The sequence below is a fragment of the Argopecten irradians genome, chromosome 16, assembly GCF_041381155.1.
Source record: "Argopecten irradians isolate NY chromosome 16, Ai_NY, whole genome shotgun sequence".
NCBI classification, from domain to species: Eukaryota; Metazoa; Mollusca; class Bivalvia; order Pectinida; family Pectinidae; genus Argopecten; species Argopecten irradians.
Genome location: NC_091149.1, coordinates 24,174,794 through 24,190,183, shown reverse-complemented (window position 1 = coordinate 24,190,183; position 15,390 = coordinate 24,174,794). Strand labels below are relative to the sequence as shown.

At 37.2% G+C, this 15,390-nt stretch overlaps 1 protein-coding gene across 3 annotated transcripts in view; it reads left to right on the top strand.

Annotated features, from left to right (window-relative positions):
* The window catches only part of LOC138310553 (epidermal growth factor receptor-like), a 169,337-nt gene that overhangs the window by 101,411 nt on the left and 52,536 nt on the right, over positions 1-15,390 (top strand). The gene's annotated exons all lie outside the window — the stretch shown is intronic.

The window sequence follows — 15,390 nt, the reverse complement described above, 5'->3', positions numbered from 1 at the left end:
CCCCCCCCCCCCACACCCACCCATACAGTCCCTACTGGTCATACCTCTACAATCTCCCCCCCCCCTCCCCCACACCCACCCATACAGTCCCTACTGGTCATACCTCTACAATCTCCTCCCCCACCCACCCATACAGTCCCTACTGGTCATACCTCTACAATCTCCTCCCCCACCCACCCATACAGTCCCTACTGGTCATACCTCTACAATCTCCCCCCCCACCCACCCACCATACATACAGTCCCTACTGGTCATACCTCTACAATCTCCCCCCCCCCCCCACCTATACTGTCCCCTTCTGGTCATACCTCTACAATCTCCCCCCACCCACCCACCCATACATTCCCTACTGGTCATACCTCAACAATCTCCCCCCATACTGTCCCTACTGGTCATACCTCTACAATCTCACCCACTCACCCACCCATACATTCCCTACTGGTCATACCTCTACAATCCCCCCCTCCCCCCCAGTCAGTCCCTACTGGTCATAACTCTACAATCTCCTCACACCTTCCCTACCATTATAACTAAGGTTATACCATTGTTTGTGTAGAGACTGCCTAGTATCGTCACAGCTGCTCCTGGTTATTCTAACACTTTGAGTAATTGTTTTAATATATGTCATACTGTCAGCTGTCATCTAGAATTATCTCCACTTGTGTGAGCTCTTCTGACTGAGGGTCTATAGATCCAGCATAAGCTTCATCCTCTTAGTAATTTAGGACTCAGCGAGCCTGCTGCTAATTTGGATACTAGTCATGAGTGATGGTCCTACAAACCAAATCCTTGTGTCAAAGACAAATTGTTCTAATGACAGATCAACCACTGTGTGCAGCCACATCATTTTTTTGTGTCAAGTAAACAGATCTAATTTGATGATGTTCTGTATCAATTTCCAATTATGAATCTTGTCTTGAAGGGATCATTTACATCTGTCTTGACTTTTATTTAATGCCTTATTTTGCTCAGATGACATTCAGGTCCATCCTTAAAGTAGAGGGCGAAAATTTCATGGAAAAAAATATTCCCAAACAGAGAGGTAGCAATTACATAAATATATCAATCAATATGATGTGTTTTTGATAGGTTCGGAGTGTAATGTACAGCTCATCCAACGATATGTGTTATGATCAAATAACTTGAAAATTTATTACTCTGTTAGATTAAAGAAATATATCCAATGTTAAAAAAAAAATTTAGAAAAAATTCTGTACCTTGGTGCTTCAATATAGCGTTTGAAGGTTTGGCCATTACTGACGAGATTTATTCTTGTGATTTAAAACATACATTATGTTATATACAAGTCCCTTTGTACTAGCCAATCAGAAATGATGTTACTAACAGCAACATCATTTTGTCCATTATGGGTTAATAAAATAAATTTTTAAGCCAATGAAAATGCTTGTTACATATATTAAATTGAATTATATAATAGTACCCTATATGTTGTCACTTTCACTCTACTAGAACTAAATGTGAAGAGAATAATTATTCACACATTTTTTATGGCAAAGTTGATAAGTAAATAATGAATGGAAAAAATGAAAAGAGAAAATTAACTTTTTATTCTGATTTAAATACTGCATTAAAATTTTTAATGTTTTTTGAGGGTATCACATTCAGAATACAAATTGTTTGTCATTAAGTACAAACAAATCATAGAGCAACATTTTGTATTATGTTAGGAGCGAAATCACAGGTTTTTTTTTCTTATCAATAAAAATTAAACATTGTGAGTGTACTGCTTGACGTATGGTGTAAACAAATTGATAAAAGTGGAAGATAAACATCTCATTACTTATATTGTTGTGTAAATATCACACACATGGTGTCAGGAGAGGCAGAGGAAGTGGCCTATTACTGTAATGTTGGGTATTGACAGACAGACCGCAAGTGTTTGACAGAGAAATTACAGCATCAACATTATATATATATACATCTCTATTTATAGTAACAGCAGTGACATCTGTTTTTAGTGACATACATCCCTATCTAGTAACAGCAGTGACATTCATCCCTATCTAGTAACAGTAGTGACATACATCCCTATCTAGTAACAGCAGTGACATACATCCCTATCTAGTAACAGTAGTGACATACATCCCTATCTAGTAACAGCAGTGACATACATCTCTATCTAGTAACAGCAGTGACATACATCCCTATCTAGTAACAGCAGTGACATACATCCCTATCTAGTAACACAGTGACATTCATCCCTATCTAGTAACACAGTGACATACATCCCTATCTAGTAACAGCAGTGACATACATCCCTATCTAGTAACAGCAGTGACATACATCCCTATCTAGTAACAGTAGTGACATACATCCCTATCTAGTAACAGTAGTGACATACATCCCTATCTAGTAACAGTAGTGACATACATCCCTATCTAGTAACAGCAGTGACATACATCCCTATCTAGTAACAGTAGTGACATACATCTCTATCTAGTAACAGCAGTGGCATACATCCCTATCTAGTAACAGCAGTGACATACATCTCTATCTAGTAACAGTAGTGACATACATCCCTATCTAGTAACAGCAGTGACATACATCTCTATCTAGTAACAGTAGTGACATACATCCCTATCTAGTAACAGTAGTGACATACATCCCTATCTAGTAACAGCAGTGACATACATCCCTATCTAGTAACAGCAGTGACATACATCCCTATCTAGTAACAGTAGTGACATACATCCCTATCTAGTAACAGTAGTGACATACATCCCTATCTAGTAACAGCAGTGACATACATCCCTATCTAGTAACAGCAGTGACATACATCCCTATCTAGTAACAGTAGTGACATACATCTCTATCTAGTAACAGCAGTGACATACATCTCTATCTAGTAACAGCAGTGACATACATCCCTATCTAGTAACAGCAGTGACATACATCCCTATCTAGTAACAGTAGTGACATACATCTCTATCTAGTAACAGCAGTGACATACATCTCTATCTAGTAACACAGTGACATACATCTCTATCTAGTAACAGTCATACATCTCTATCTAGTAACACAGTGACATACATCTCTATCTAGTAACACAGTGACATACATCTCTATCTAGTAACAGCAGTGACATACATCCCTATCTAGTAACAGTAGTGACATACATCTCTATCTACTAACAGCAGTGACATACATCCCTATCTAGTAACACAGTGACATACATCTCTATCTAGTAACAGTAGTGACATACATCTCTATCTAGTAACAGTAGTGACATACATCTCTATCTTGTAACACAGTGACATTCATCCCTATCTAGTAACACAGTGACATACATCTCTATCTAGTAACAGCAGTGACATACATCTCTATCTATTAACAGCAGTTACATACATCTCTATCTAGTAACACAATGACATACATCTCTATCTAGTAACAGCAGTGACATACATCTCTATCTAGTAACAGTAGTGACATACATCCCTATCTAGTAACAGCAGTGACATACATCCCTATCTGGTAACATCAGTGACATACATCCCTATCTAGTAACAGTAGTGACATACATCTCTATCTAGCAACAGCAGTGACATACATGCCTATCTAGTAACAGTAGTGACATACATCCCTATCTAGTAACAGCAGTGACATACATCTCTATCTAGTAACAGCAGTGACATACATCCCTATCTAGTAACAGTAGTGACATACATCTCTATCTAGTAACAGTAGTGATACATCTCTATCTAGTAACAGTAGTGACATACATCTCTATCTAGTAACAGTAGTGACATACATCCCTATCTAGTAACAGTAGTGACATACATCCCTATCTAGTAACACAGTGACATACATCTCTATCTAGTAACAGCAGTGACATACATCTCTATCTAGTAACAGCAGTGACATACATCTCTATCTTGTAACACAGTGACATACATCTCTATCTAGTAACAGCAGTGACATACATCTCTATCTATTAACAGCAGTTACATACATCTCTATCTAGTAACACAATGACATACATCTCTATCTAGTAACAGCAGTGACATACATCTCTATCTAGTAACAGTAGTGACATACATCCCTATCTAGTAACAGCAGTGACATACATCCCTATCTGGTAACATCAGTGACATACATCCCTATCTAGTAACAGTAGTGACATACATCTCTATCTAGTAACAGCAGTGACATACATGCCTATCTAGTAACAGTAGTGACATACATCCCTATCTAGTAACAGCAGTGACATACATCTCTATCTAGTAACAGTAGTGACATACATCTCTATCTAGTAACAGCAGTGACATACATCTCTATCTAGTAACAGTAGTGACATACATCCCTATCTAGTAACACAGTGACATACATCTCTATCTAGTAACACAGTGACATACATCTCTATCTAGTAACACAGTTACATACATCCCTATCTAGTAACAGTAGTGACATACATCTCTATCTAGTAACAGTAGTATACATCTCTATCTAGTAACAGCAGTGACATACATCTCTATCTAGTAACAGTAGTGATATACATCTCTATCTAGTAACAGTAGTGACATTCATCTCTATCTAGTAACAGCAGTGACATACATCCCTATCTAGTAACAGCAGTGACATACATCCCTATCTAGTAACAGTAGTGACATTCATCTCTATCTAGTAACAGCAGTGACATACATCCCTATCTAGTAACAGCAGTGACATACATCCCTATCTAGTAACACAGTGACATACATCTCTATCTAGTAACAGCAGTGACATACATCTCTATCTAGTAACAGCAGTGACATACATCTCTATCTAGTAACAGTAGTGACATACATCTCTATCTAGTAACAGCAGTGACATACATCCCTATCTAGTAACAGTAGTGACATACATCCCTATCTAGTAACAGCAGTGACATACATCCCTATCTAGTAACAGTAGTGACATACATCCCTATCTAGTAACAGTAGTGACATACATCTCTATCTAGTAACAGCAGTGACATACATCCCTATCTAGTAACAGCAGTGACATACATCTCTATCTAGTAACAGCAGTGGCATACATCCCTATCTAGTAACAGTAGTGACATACATCCCCATCTAGTAACAGCAGTGACATACATCCCTATCTAGTAACAGTAGTGACATACATCTCTATCTAATAACAGTAGTGACATACATCCCTATCTAGTAACAGTAGTGACATACATCCCTATCTAGTAACAGTAGTGACATACATCCCTATCTAGTAACAGCAGTGACATACATCTCTATCTAGTAACAGCAGTGACATATATCTCTATCTTGTAACAGCAGTGACATACCTCCCTATCTAGTAACAGTAGTGACATACATCCCTATCTAGTAACAGCAGTGACATACCTCCCTATCTAGTAACAGTAGTGACATACCTCCCTATCTAGTAACAGCAGTGACATACATCTCTATCTAGTAACAGCAGTGACATACATCTCTATCTAGTAACAGTAGTGACATACATCCCTATCTAGTAACAGCAGTGACATACATCCCTATCTAGTAACAGTAGTGACATACATCCCTATCTAGTAACAGCAGTGACATACATCTCTATCTAGTAACAGCAGTGACATACATCTCTATCTAGTAACAGTAGTGACATGCATCCCTATCTAGTAACAGCAGTGACATACCTCCCTATCTAGTAACAGTAGTGACATACCTCCCTATCTAGTAACAGTAGTGACATACATCCCTATCTAGTAACAGCAGTGACATACATCCCTATCTAGTAACAGTAGTGACATACATCCCTATCTAGTAACAGCAGTGACATACATCCCTATCTAGTAACAGTAGTGACATACATCTTTATCTAGTAACAGTAGTGACATACATCTCTATCTAGTAACACAATGACATACATCCCTATCTAGTAACAGCAGTGACATACATCCCTATCTAGTAACAGCAGTGACATACATCTCTATCTAGTAACAGCAGTGACATACATCTCTATCTTGTAACACAGTGACATACATCTCTATCTAGTAACAGCAGTGACATACATCTCTATCTAGTAACAGCAGTGACATACATCTCTATCTAGTAACAGTAGTGACATACATCCCTATCTAGTAACAGCAGTGACATACATCTCTATCTAGTAACAGTAGTGACATACATCCCTATCTAGTAACAGCAGTGACATACATCCCTATCTAGTAACAGCAGTGACATACATCCCTATCTAGTAACAGTAGTGACATACATCTCTATCTAGTAACAGCAGTGACATACATCCCTATCTAGTAACAGTAGTGACATACATCCCTATCTAGTAACAGCAGTGACATACATCTCTATCTAGTAACAGCAGTGACATACATCTCTATCTAGTAACAGCAGTGACATACATCTCTATCTAGTAACAGTAGTGACATACATCCCTATCTAGTAACACAGTGACATACATCTCTATCTAGTAACACAGTGACATACATCTCTATCTAGTAACACAGTTACATACATCCCTATCTAGTAACAGTAGTGACATACATCTCTATCTAGTAACAGTAGTGACATACATCTCTATCTAGTAACAGCAGTGACATACATCTCTATCTAGTAACAGTAGTGACATACATCTCTATCTAGTAACAGCAGTGACATACATCTCTATCTAGTAACAGCAGTGACATACATCCCTATCTAGTAACAGCAGTGACATACATCTCTATCTAGTAACAGTAGTGACATACATCCCTATCTAGTAACAGCAGTGACATACATCCCTATCTAGTAACAGTAGTGACATACATCCCTATCTAGTAACAGCAGTGACATACATCTCTATCTAGTAACAGTAGTGACATACATCCCTATCTAGTAACAGTAGTGACATACATCTCTATCTAGTAACAGTAGTGACATACATCTCTATCTAGTAACAGCAGTGACATACATCCCTATCTAGTAACAGTAGTGACATACATCCCTATCTAGTAACAGCAGTGACATACATCCCTATCTAGTAACAGTAGTGACATACATCCCTATCTAGTAACAGTAGTGACATACATCCCTATCTAGTAACAGCAGTGACATACATCCCTATCTAGTAACAGCAGTGACATACATCTCTATCTAGTAACAGCAGTGACATACATCCCTATCTAGTAACAGTAGTGACATACATCCCTATCTAGTAACAGCAGTGACATACATCCCTATCTAGTAACAGTAGTGACATACATCCTATCTATAACAGTAGTGACATACATCCTATCTAGTAACAGAGTGACATACATCCCTATCTAGTAACAGTAGTGACATACATCCCTATCTAGTAACAGTAGTGACATACATCCCTATCTAGTAACAGCAGTGACATACATCTCTATCTAGTAACAGCAGTGACATAACATCTCTATCTAGTAACAGCAGTGACATACATCCCTATCTAGTAACAGTAGTGACATACATCCCTATCTAGTAACAGCAGTGACATACCTCCCTATCTAGTAACAGTAGTGACATACATCCCTATCTAGTAACAGCAGTGACATACATCTCTATCTAGTAACAGCAGTGACATACATCCCTATCTAGTAACAGTAGTGACATACATCCCTATCTAGTAACAGCAGTGACATACATCCCTATCTAGTAACAGTAGTGACATACATCCCTATCTAGTAACAGCAGTGACATACATCTCTATCTAGTAACAGCAGTGACATACATCCCTATCTAGTAACAGTAGTGACATACATCCCTATCTAGTAACAGCAGTGACATACATCCCTATCTAGTAACAGTAGTGACATACATCCCTATCTAGTAACAGTAGTGACATACATCCCTATCTAGTAACAGCAGTGACATACATCCCTATCTAGTAACAGTAGTGACATACATCCCTATCTAGTAACAGCAGTGACATACATCCCTATCTAGTAACAGCAGTGACATACATCCCTATCTAGTAACAGCAGTGACATACATCCCTATCTAGTAACAGCAGTGACATACATCTCTATCTAGTAACAGCAGTGACATACATCCCTATCTAGTAACAGCAGTGACATACATCCCTATCTAGTAACAGCAGTGACATACATCCCTATCTAGTAACAGCAGTGACATACATCTCTATCTAGTAACAGCAGTGACATACATCTCTATCTAGTAACAGAGTGACATACATCCTATCTAGTAACAGTGACATACATCTATCTAGTAACATACATACATCCTATCTAGTAACAGTCAGTGACATACATCCCTATCTAGTAACAGTAGTGACATACATCCCTATCTAGTAACAGTAGTGACATACATCCCTATCTAGTAACATAGTGACATACATCCTATCTAGTAACACAGTAGTGACATACATCCCTATCTAGTAACAGTAGTGACATACATCCCTATCTAGTAACAGTAGTGACATACATCCCTATCTAGTAACAGTAGTGACATACATCCCTATCTAGTAACAGTAGTGACATACATCTCTATCTAGTAACAGCAGTGACATACATCTCTATCTAGTAACAGCAGTGACATACATCCCTATCTAGTAACAGTAGTGACATACATCTCTATCTAGTAACAGCAGTGACATACATCCCTATCTAGTAACAGCAGTGACATACATCTCTATCTAGTAACAGTAGTGACATACATCCCTATCTAGTAACAGCAGTGACATACATCCCTATCTAGTAACAGCAGTGACATACATCCCTATCTAGTAACAGCAGTGACATACATCCCTATCTAGTAACACAGTGACATACATCCCTATCTAGTAACAGCAGTGACATACATCCCTATCTAGTAACAGTAGTGACATACATCTCTATCTAGTAACAGCAGTGACATACATCTCTATCTAGTAACAGCAGTGACATACATCTCTATCTAGTAACAGCAGTGACATACATCTCTATCTAGTAACAGCAGTGACATACATCCCTATCTAGTAACAGTAGTGACATACATCCCTATCTAGTAACAGTAGTGACATACATCTCTATCTAGTAACACAGTGACATACATCCCTATCTAGTAACAGTAGTGACATACATCCCTATCTAGTAACAGCAGTGACATACATCCCTATCTAGTAACAGTAGTGACATACATCTCTATCTAGTAACAGCAGTGACATACATCCCTATCTAGTAACAGCAGTGACATACATCCCTATCTAGTAACAGTAGTGACATACATCTCTATCTAGTAACAGCAGTGACATACATCCCTATCTAGTAACAGCAGTGACATACATCCCTATCTAGTAACAGCAGTGACATACATCCCTATCTAGTAACAGTAGTGACATACATCCCTATCTAGTAACAGCAGTGACATACATCTCTATCTAGTAACAGCAGGGAACATCTGCTCTGTACTCATAGTCTCCACCAGGTTCCAATTTCTGGAAACAAAAATAGACAACTGAAATAAAAAAAAAAATGAAGTCATGTTCTTCTGTTTGTAAATTTAAGTCAGTCATTCTCCCGTTCAGGAGTTACCATATACATTAAAGAGGAAAGATGCTATACACCATCATAGAGTTCCCATCAGAAATTCCACATTTTACTCATTTACCCCTGAAATTTCATAATGAACTGTTCCTGCTTTTGAAGAAGAAGAGCTTAAATGTTTCTTCAGGGCTGAATGAGTTAGGACCATACTTCATTATTCAAAAACAAATGTAATGTGTTTTTGTTTGTTTTTGTTGTTGTTGTTTTTTTCAATTATCAATGTAATTTACAATTTGACCAGTGTATAAAAGCCACCTGGCTATAAAGACCATGTTTCTCTCTCCCTTATGTGGTCTGAACAACTGATATTTTCTAAACAATTGACATTTTATAAAGTATTTACAATATTTAAGTTCTATTTTCTGGTAAATTGTATAAGATATGAGATAAATAAAAAATAGATAAATGTGGTGATCATGCATTTTACCAAACACGTCTTAAGTATAATATTGGTAAAGTCTTAACTTAAAGCTTCTTTGATCCATTCAGTGTTTTTAACAGTGTTACTGTTTTGAGAAAATTGGAAATTTTGTAATTTGAAAAACTTTTCACAAATTTAACAATTTACACTTGTAAAAATAGATGAGGATATAAATCCTTGTTACGATTGACAGTGTTCAGTGTAACAGCATCTGCTTCAAGCTGACAGAATAGGGAGAATATCTTCTCAACACAAATTGAGTAATCTGTTTCATTTGAGCAAACTTGCATCAATCCTGAAAATGTAATAACACCTATTAGGCTTGTGAATTGTTTGAAATTGACGGATTTCTGTCGGAGAGTTAAGAGACAGGCATATGTAAGGACGTAGGATTAACTTGTTCTCCGAAACTCCATCTTTGTCACTAAGACTCCTGCTGTCCTTCGTCAAATTCAAAAAACCTGAAAACCAAGTAACAGTTAAACATTGACAATTTCATCGCCAATTGATTGAGATGTTGAACAATGTTGTAATTTACTTGAAAATGTTGCCTGTTTTTCTCTCGTTTCCGACACACACTGAATACAATGCAGGTGATTTCCTAAAAGAGAATCTGGAAATTGAAGGAGTTTTAATTGTGTGCAGCGTTACAAGTCTGTCAGAAATGTATTAGTACTGTGTAAAGTCTCGGAGACACCTTGTAAATCTGGTTTTGTTCTTTGTACTCCGACATTGTAAAAATGACAGAGCCAGATGTGTTTAGTTTGACGGGAGAAACCCATGTTTAGGGAATTTTAGTCATAGCAACATTAATTAAACAACCGTATTTCCTCTGTCGGGAATTTACGGCAAAATCAATACTGTTTTGAAGTATAGCATGGTAGATTGAATTCAATTTTTAGCAAATTTTCTGAAAAATACAATGTAAGCTAATTTCTTATTGACATTAAAAAAGAGAACAAATGATAAACAGTTTCTAACAAAATATTTAGGAAATGAAAAGTCTCTGGGATGAAATGATCTGTGATCACGAGGAATCGATATGATTTTGTTTAGCGTCTTCACAGCTGATCAATCAAAGTAATTACATTATTAGGAGTATATTTGTGGGATACCTTGAAATTTCATAATGGACTGGTCTAATCTTTGATTCCGAAGAGTCTAAATGTGTCTTCAGGGGTGAATAGGGTAAAATTTTCTAGTGTTCAAGTTTCCATATTTGCTGTAATTGTGCAGATATCATCTATTTCATGTATAGCTGAGTTATCCTCCTGGATTCTTCGTGACTATAGGTTACAGAAGTATCAATGTAGAAGGGTCTGTGGTCCATCACTTAAGACAGTATAAGACAATAGACCAATAACCATCCATTGTTCTTATCTGTTGACAACCACACTAAGGACCACACCCCAACCGGAGGGGATCTGTTCTGTGTTCCAGTCCCACCCCTCGTCCATCACCCTATCGAAACGGAACTCTAAGGCAGTGGATAGGTGTGAGAGACACAAAAATGAGTAAAATTTAATCATTCACCCCTGAAACATAATGGACTGGTCTAGTCTTTGATTTAGAAGAGCCTAAATGTGTCTTCAGGGGTGAATGATTAGAGTTTCTTCAAAGGCTGGAAGATTGGTCGATGACATAAACAATGAAACCTGAAACAATAATTGTCATTCCAATCTTTTAAAAGTAAATTGATGCAGATAACTTATAAATAACTATTATTTTTGAGAACCACATACATTTTTTTAATGTTGATCGGTTTAGAGCCAGTTTGATGAAGTACAGTAAAAAGTAATTACTGGATAGTCCCAGTTCTAAGCCAGTAAATGAAGTGATAACCATTTTCATCATCACGTCCCAGGCGAGGGGAAGACCCCCTACCCCCTCCCCTCTCCCATATCTATGAACAAACCACAGCCCTATCCTAGTGTTAGTGGGTTGGACAGGCCTATGGTCACGTCATGTAAAAACTAATTTACCATAAAAAGTCTGTTTAGCATCAGAAGGAGGCCGACTACACACAGAACATGGACTGTAGTTGTTATCGAGGTTTAATTACATGTATATATAAAAAAGACAAGCAGGCCTTTGATATTTTACGCCAATAAACCTGAGTGAGTGCAGAAAGGGAGGAGTTCTGAATGGTAGGTCTTAGGATCGTGTTGGGTGGAGAAAATGTAAAGAGGGGGGGAGGGGTCCAGGATAAATATATATATATATATATAAATATATAAAAAATCTCACATTTTGAATTTAGTTCCTGATCCGTGAAGAATAATATCCTTCTTTACCCAACAGCTTGTCTGTCATATCATTTCTTCTGGTGCCAAATGTCACACTGTGTGATCAAATGTCATTCTGTGGAATCAAAGGTCGTTCTGTGAGTTCAAAGGTCAGTCTTTAAAATCAAAGGTCATTCTGGTTGATCAAAGGTCATTCTGTTGGATCAAAGGTCGTTTTCTGTGGGATCAAAGGGCATTTTGTGGCACCAAGGTTATTCTGTGGTATCAAAAGCCATTTTTTGGGATCAAAGTTCATTCTCTGGAATCAAAGGTCATTTAAGTCATTTTGTGGGATCAAAAGTCATTCTGTGGAATTAAAGGTTATTTTGTGGAATCAATGGTCATTTTGTTGGGCCAAAGGTCATTCTGTATGGTCAAAGGTCATTCTGTGAGATCAAAGGTCATATTTTGGGAATCAAAGGTTATTCTATGGGATCAAAATTAGTAAATTATTTAATATTCATAATGATTTGTTGATCTGTACCTATAAGGGCTTCAGTAGTAATAGATTTGTGTTCATGATGTGTTACAATTGTATCGTGCTGTCTCTATCATGTATCCAGATCTGTTTGATTACCATGAAGATGTGGGGGTTTGATGAGAAACAAACACTGAAAAGGTCGTGAAAAAGTCTCTGTCGTAATGTTCCTAAGGTGTTCAGATGTCATCAAGAACCCACGCATATAAAAATCTAACACTTGGTATATGTAATTTACATGTTATACCAATACAGGAGCTGTTGACGAAGCTATTTACTTAACATCGTTATCATACTAAGAAGGATGAAAATTAAAGCGCACAGATCATCATTAATTGTTGTTTCTCCATTAGCTAATGATCAGCTCTACAGTTTCCATAGACTTTTTTCTGTTGCCGTTCGTTATAGAAATAGGTCTATTACGTAGGAGGTGAAATTCTGTAATTATATAGAGAAGACAGCTAATGAGAATGTATCATTAGGACTATAATTGTAATTAGATGTTTACCACAGTCATAAATAACATCAACTTTATAGGTTAGTTAGGGTCAGTATATCAAGGTACTGGTGGTATTAGTGGAAACCTGCATATATTGATCATTTATGTTAATTGTTGTCTAAACTAAACCAAGACTTATACGTCATTTCTTATCATTCTTTCTCCCTGTCTCTTTTTCTTTTTCTCTACTTCCACATCTCTCCATTTCTCTCCATCCCTTTTCATTTAACTCCCTTACTCTCTTTTCTCCCTTGGTCTTCCCTCTCCTTTTTCCCTTCCACTTCCCTCTCCATCCCTCTCTTTCTTTCCCTTCACTCCCTCTCCATCCCTCTCTTTCTTTCCCTCCACTTCCCTCTCTATCCCTCTCTTTTTTCCCTTCACTCCCTCTCCATCCCTCTCTTTCTTTCCCTCCACTTCCCTCTCTATCCCTCTCTTTTTTCCCTCCACTTCCCTCTCCATCCCTCTCTTTCTTTCCCTCCATTTCCCTCTCCATCCCTCTCTTTCTCCACATTTCCCTCTCCATCCCTCCTTTCCTCTTTCTCTATCCCCTTCTCCCCTGGTCTACCCTCAATTTCTTTCCCTCCCCTTCCCTCTCCATCTCTCTCTTTCTCTCTTCCCTCTTCTTCCCCTCTCTTTCTCTCTGTCCTGTTCCATAGAAATATGTAATGATATGTAAATGGAATATTCCTGGTTTTTGTATTGGTCCTTTGGATTAAGAAAATCTATTATCATTGCTGATCTCTTATGCTTGGTAAACAATTAATTCTCGATAAAACTACTTCAATGAAAAGTTATTTTTGTTCTTAAAAAGTACTTTCAGTAGCATTATTCATCAGAAACACTACAGGTTAAATTGTACCTGAGCTTCCTATATAAAAAATAGTATGTTTAATGTTGAAAAAGACATAAGACCTAAACTCAGTCACCACTGAAGACACATTTAGACTCTTCTAAATTCAAGACTAGACCAGTTCATTATGAAATTTCAGGGGTGAACGAGTTGAAACAAATTAGTGACATACATAGCTAAGTGACAGCTAGATAAAAAAAGGGAAAAAAAGGAAGAGAAATTAAAGACATCTAGAAAACGGTGTTTAGTGTCAAAAGATGGTGGTAAATCAGTACAAAAAATTGGAGGTGTGGAAGGTTTCATATTTCTCCGTAGTCTGGTTTTTTCCTCCAACGTTTTTCCTAATTTATGTTATGCAATACTTTATGATTATTAGTGATACATACTATTCTGTTTGTAATACATGTAAAGTTAATTTGTTGACAACAAAAAATGTTTGAACTGACGACATAGGTAGATATATACTGTAAAACGATCTGTGATCGCTGACATATTCTATAGCTATCAGATACAGGATTTATACAACTCGGTGTAAACTGGCAATATGTTATTTTACCGTTCATTATAAAGGCATTACTTTCGCAACTTCAAAGATTGAAGAGTGATACAATCGCTAGGGGGTTGCCGGGGAAGCCAAAGCCTACAGGAAGTGCTGAAGATAAGATGAGAAAAGGTTGATTTTGTCCTTAAACCCATCCAAAGATTATTCAAGCTTAAAAAGTTCACCCTGGTAGAGAAATAATATTATCTGCACCAAAAGCCTTGATTCCTGAAAGGTATCGTGTAACATATAAATTGGGATACATGACCTGTGGGAATTTTTCGAGATTTGAAGTAATTTGGAAATGCCTTTCGTCTTTAGAAAAATTGAAATGCACTGGACATATCCTCTAAAGGTACGAGATATTACAGGGTTTTAACCCAATCACCCCTGAAGAGGCATATGAATTCTTCCAATTTAAATGCAGGAATGGTTCATTATGAAATTTCAGGGGTGAATGAGTGAAAATGATAAGGATAGATAAAGAAATGTCTGTGACTGCTTCAGTGCGGGGATGTGATGTTGTTAGACATCAGAGAATTATTTGTGAATTTTTTCTCTGCAAAAGGATTGGTCTTAATTGTCTGGTAATAGATATTTTCTCCCAATTTAGTCATAAATGATTACACGAAAGTCTAGGGAGGGTTTCAGAGAAAAACGGACATTCCCTTTTACGATTAATTCAGCAGATTTGGAGAATTTAAATTACTCTGGCAGCAAAGACACAGATAAGAATTTCTATATAACAATTTCAAAAGGTATACTACTGCTGAATTATTTGCATATGTCTGTGTAATTTAATGAGTTA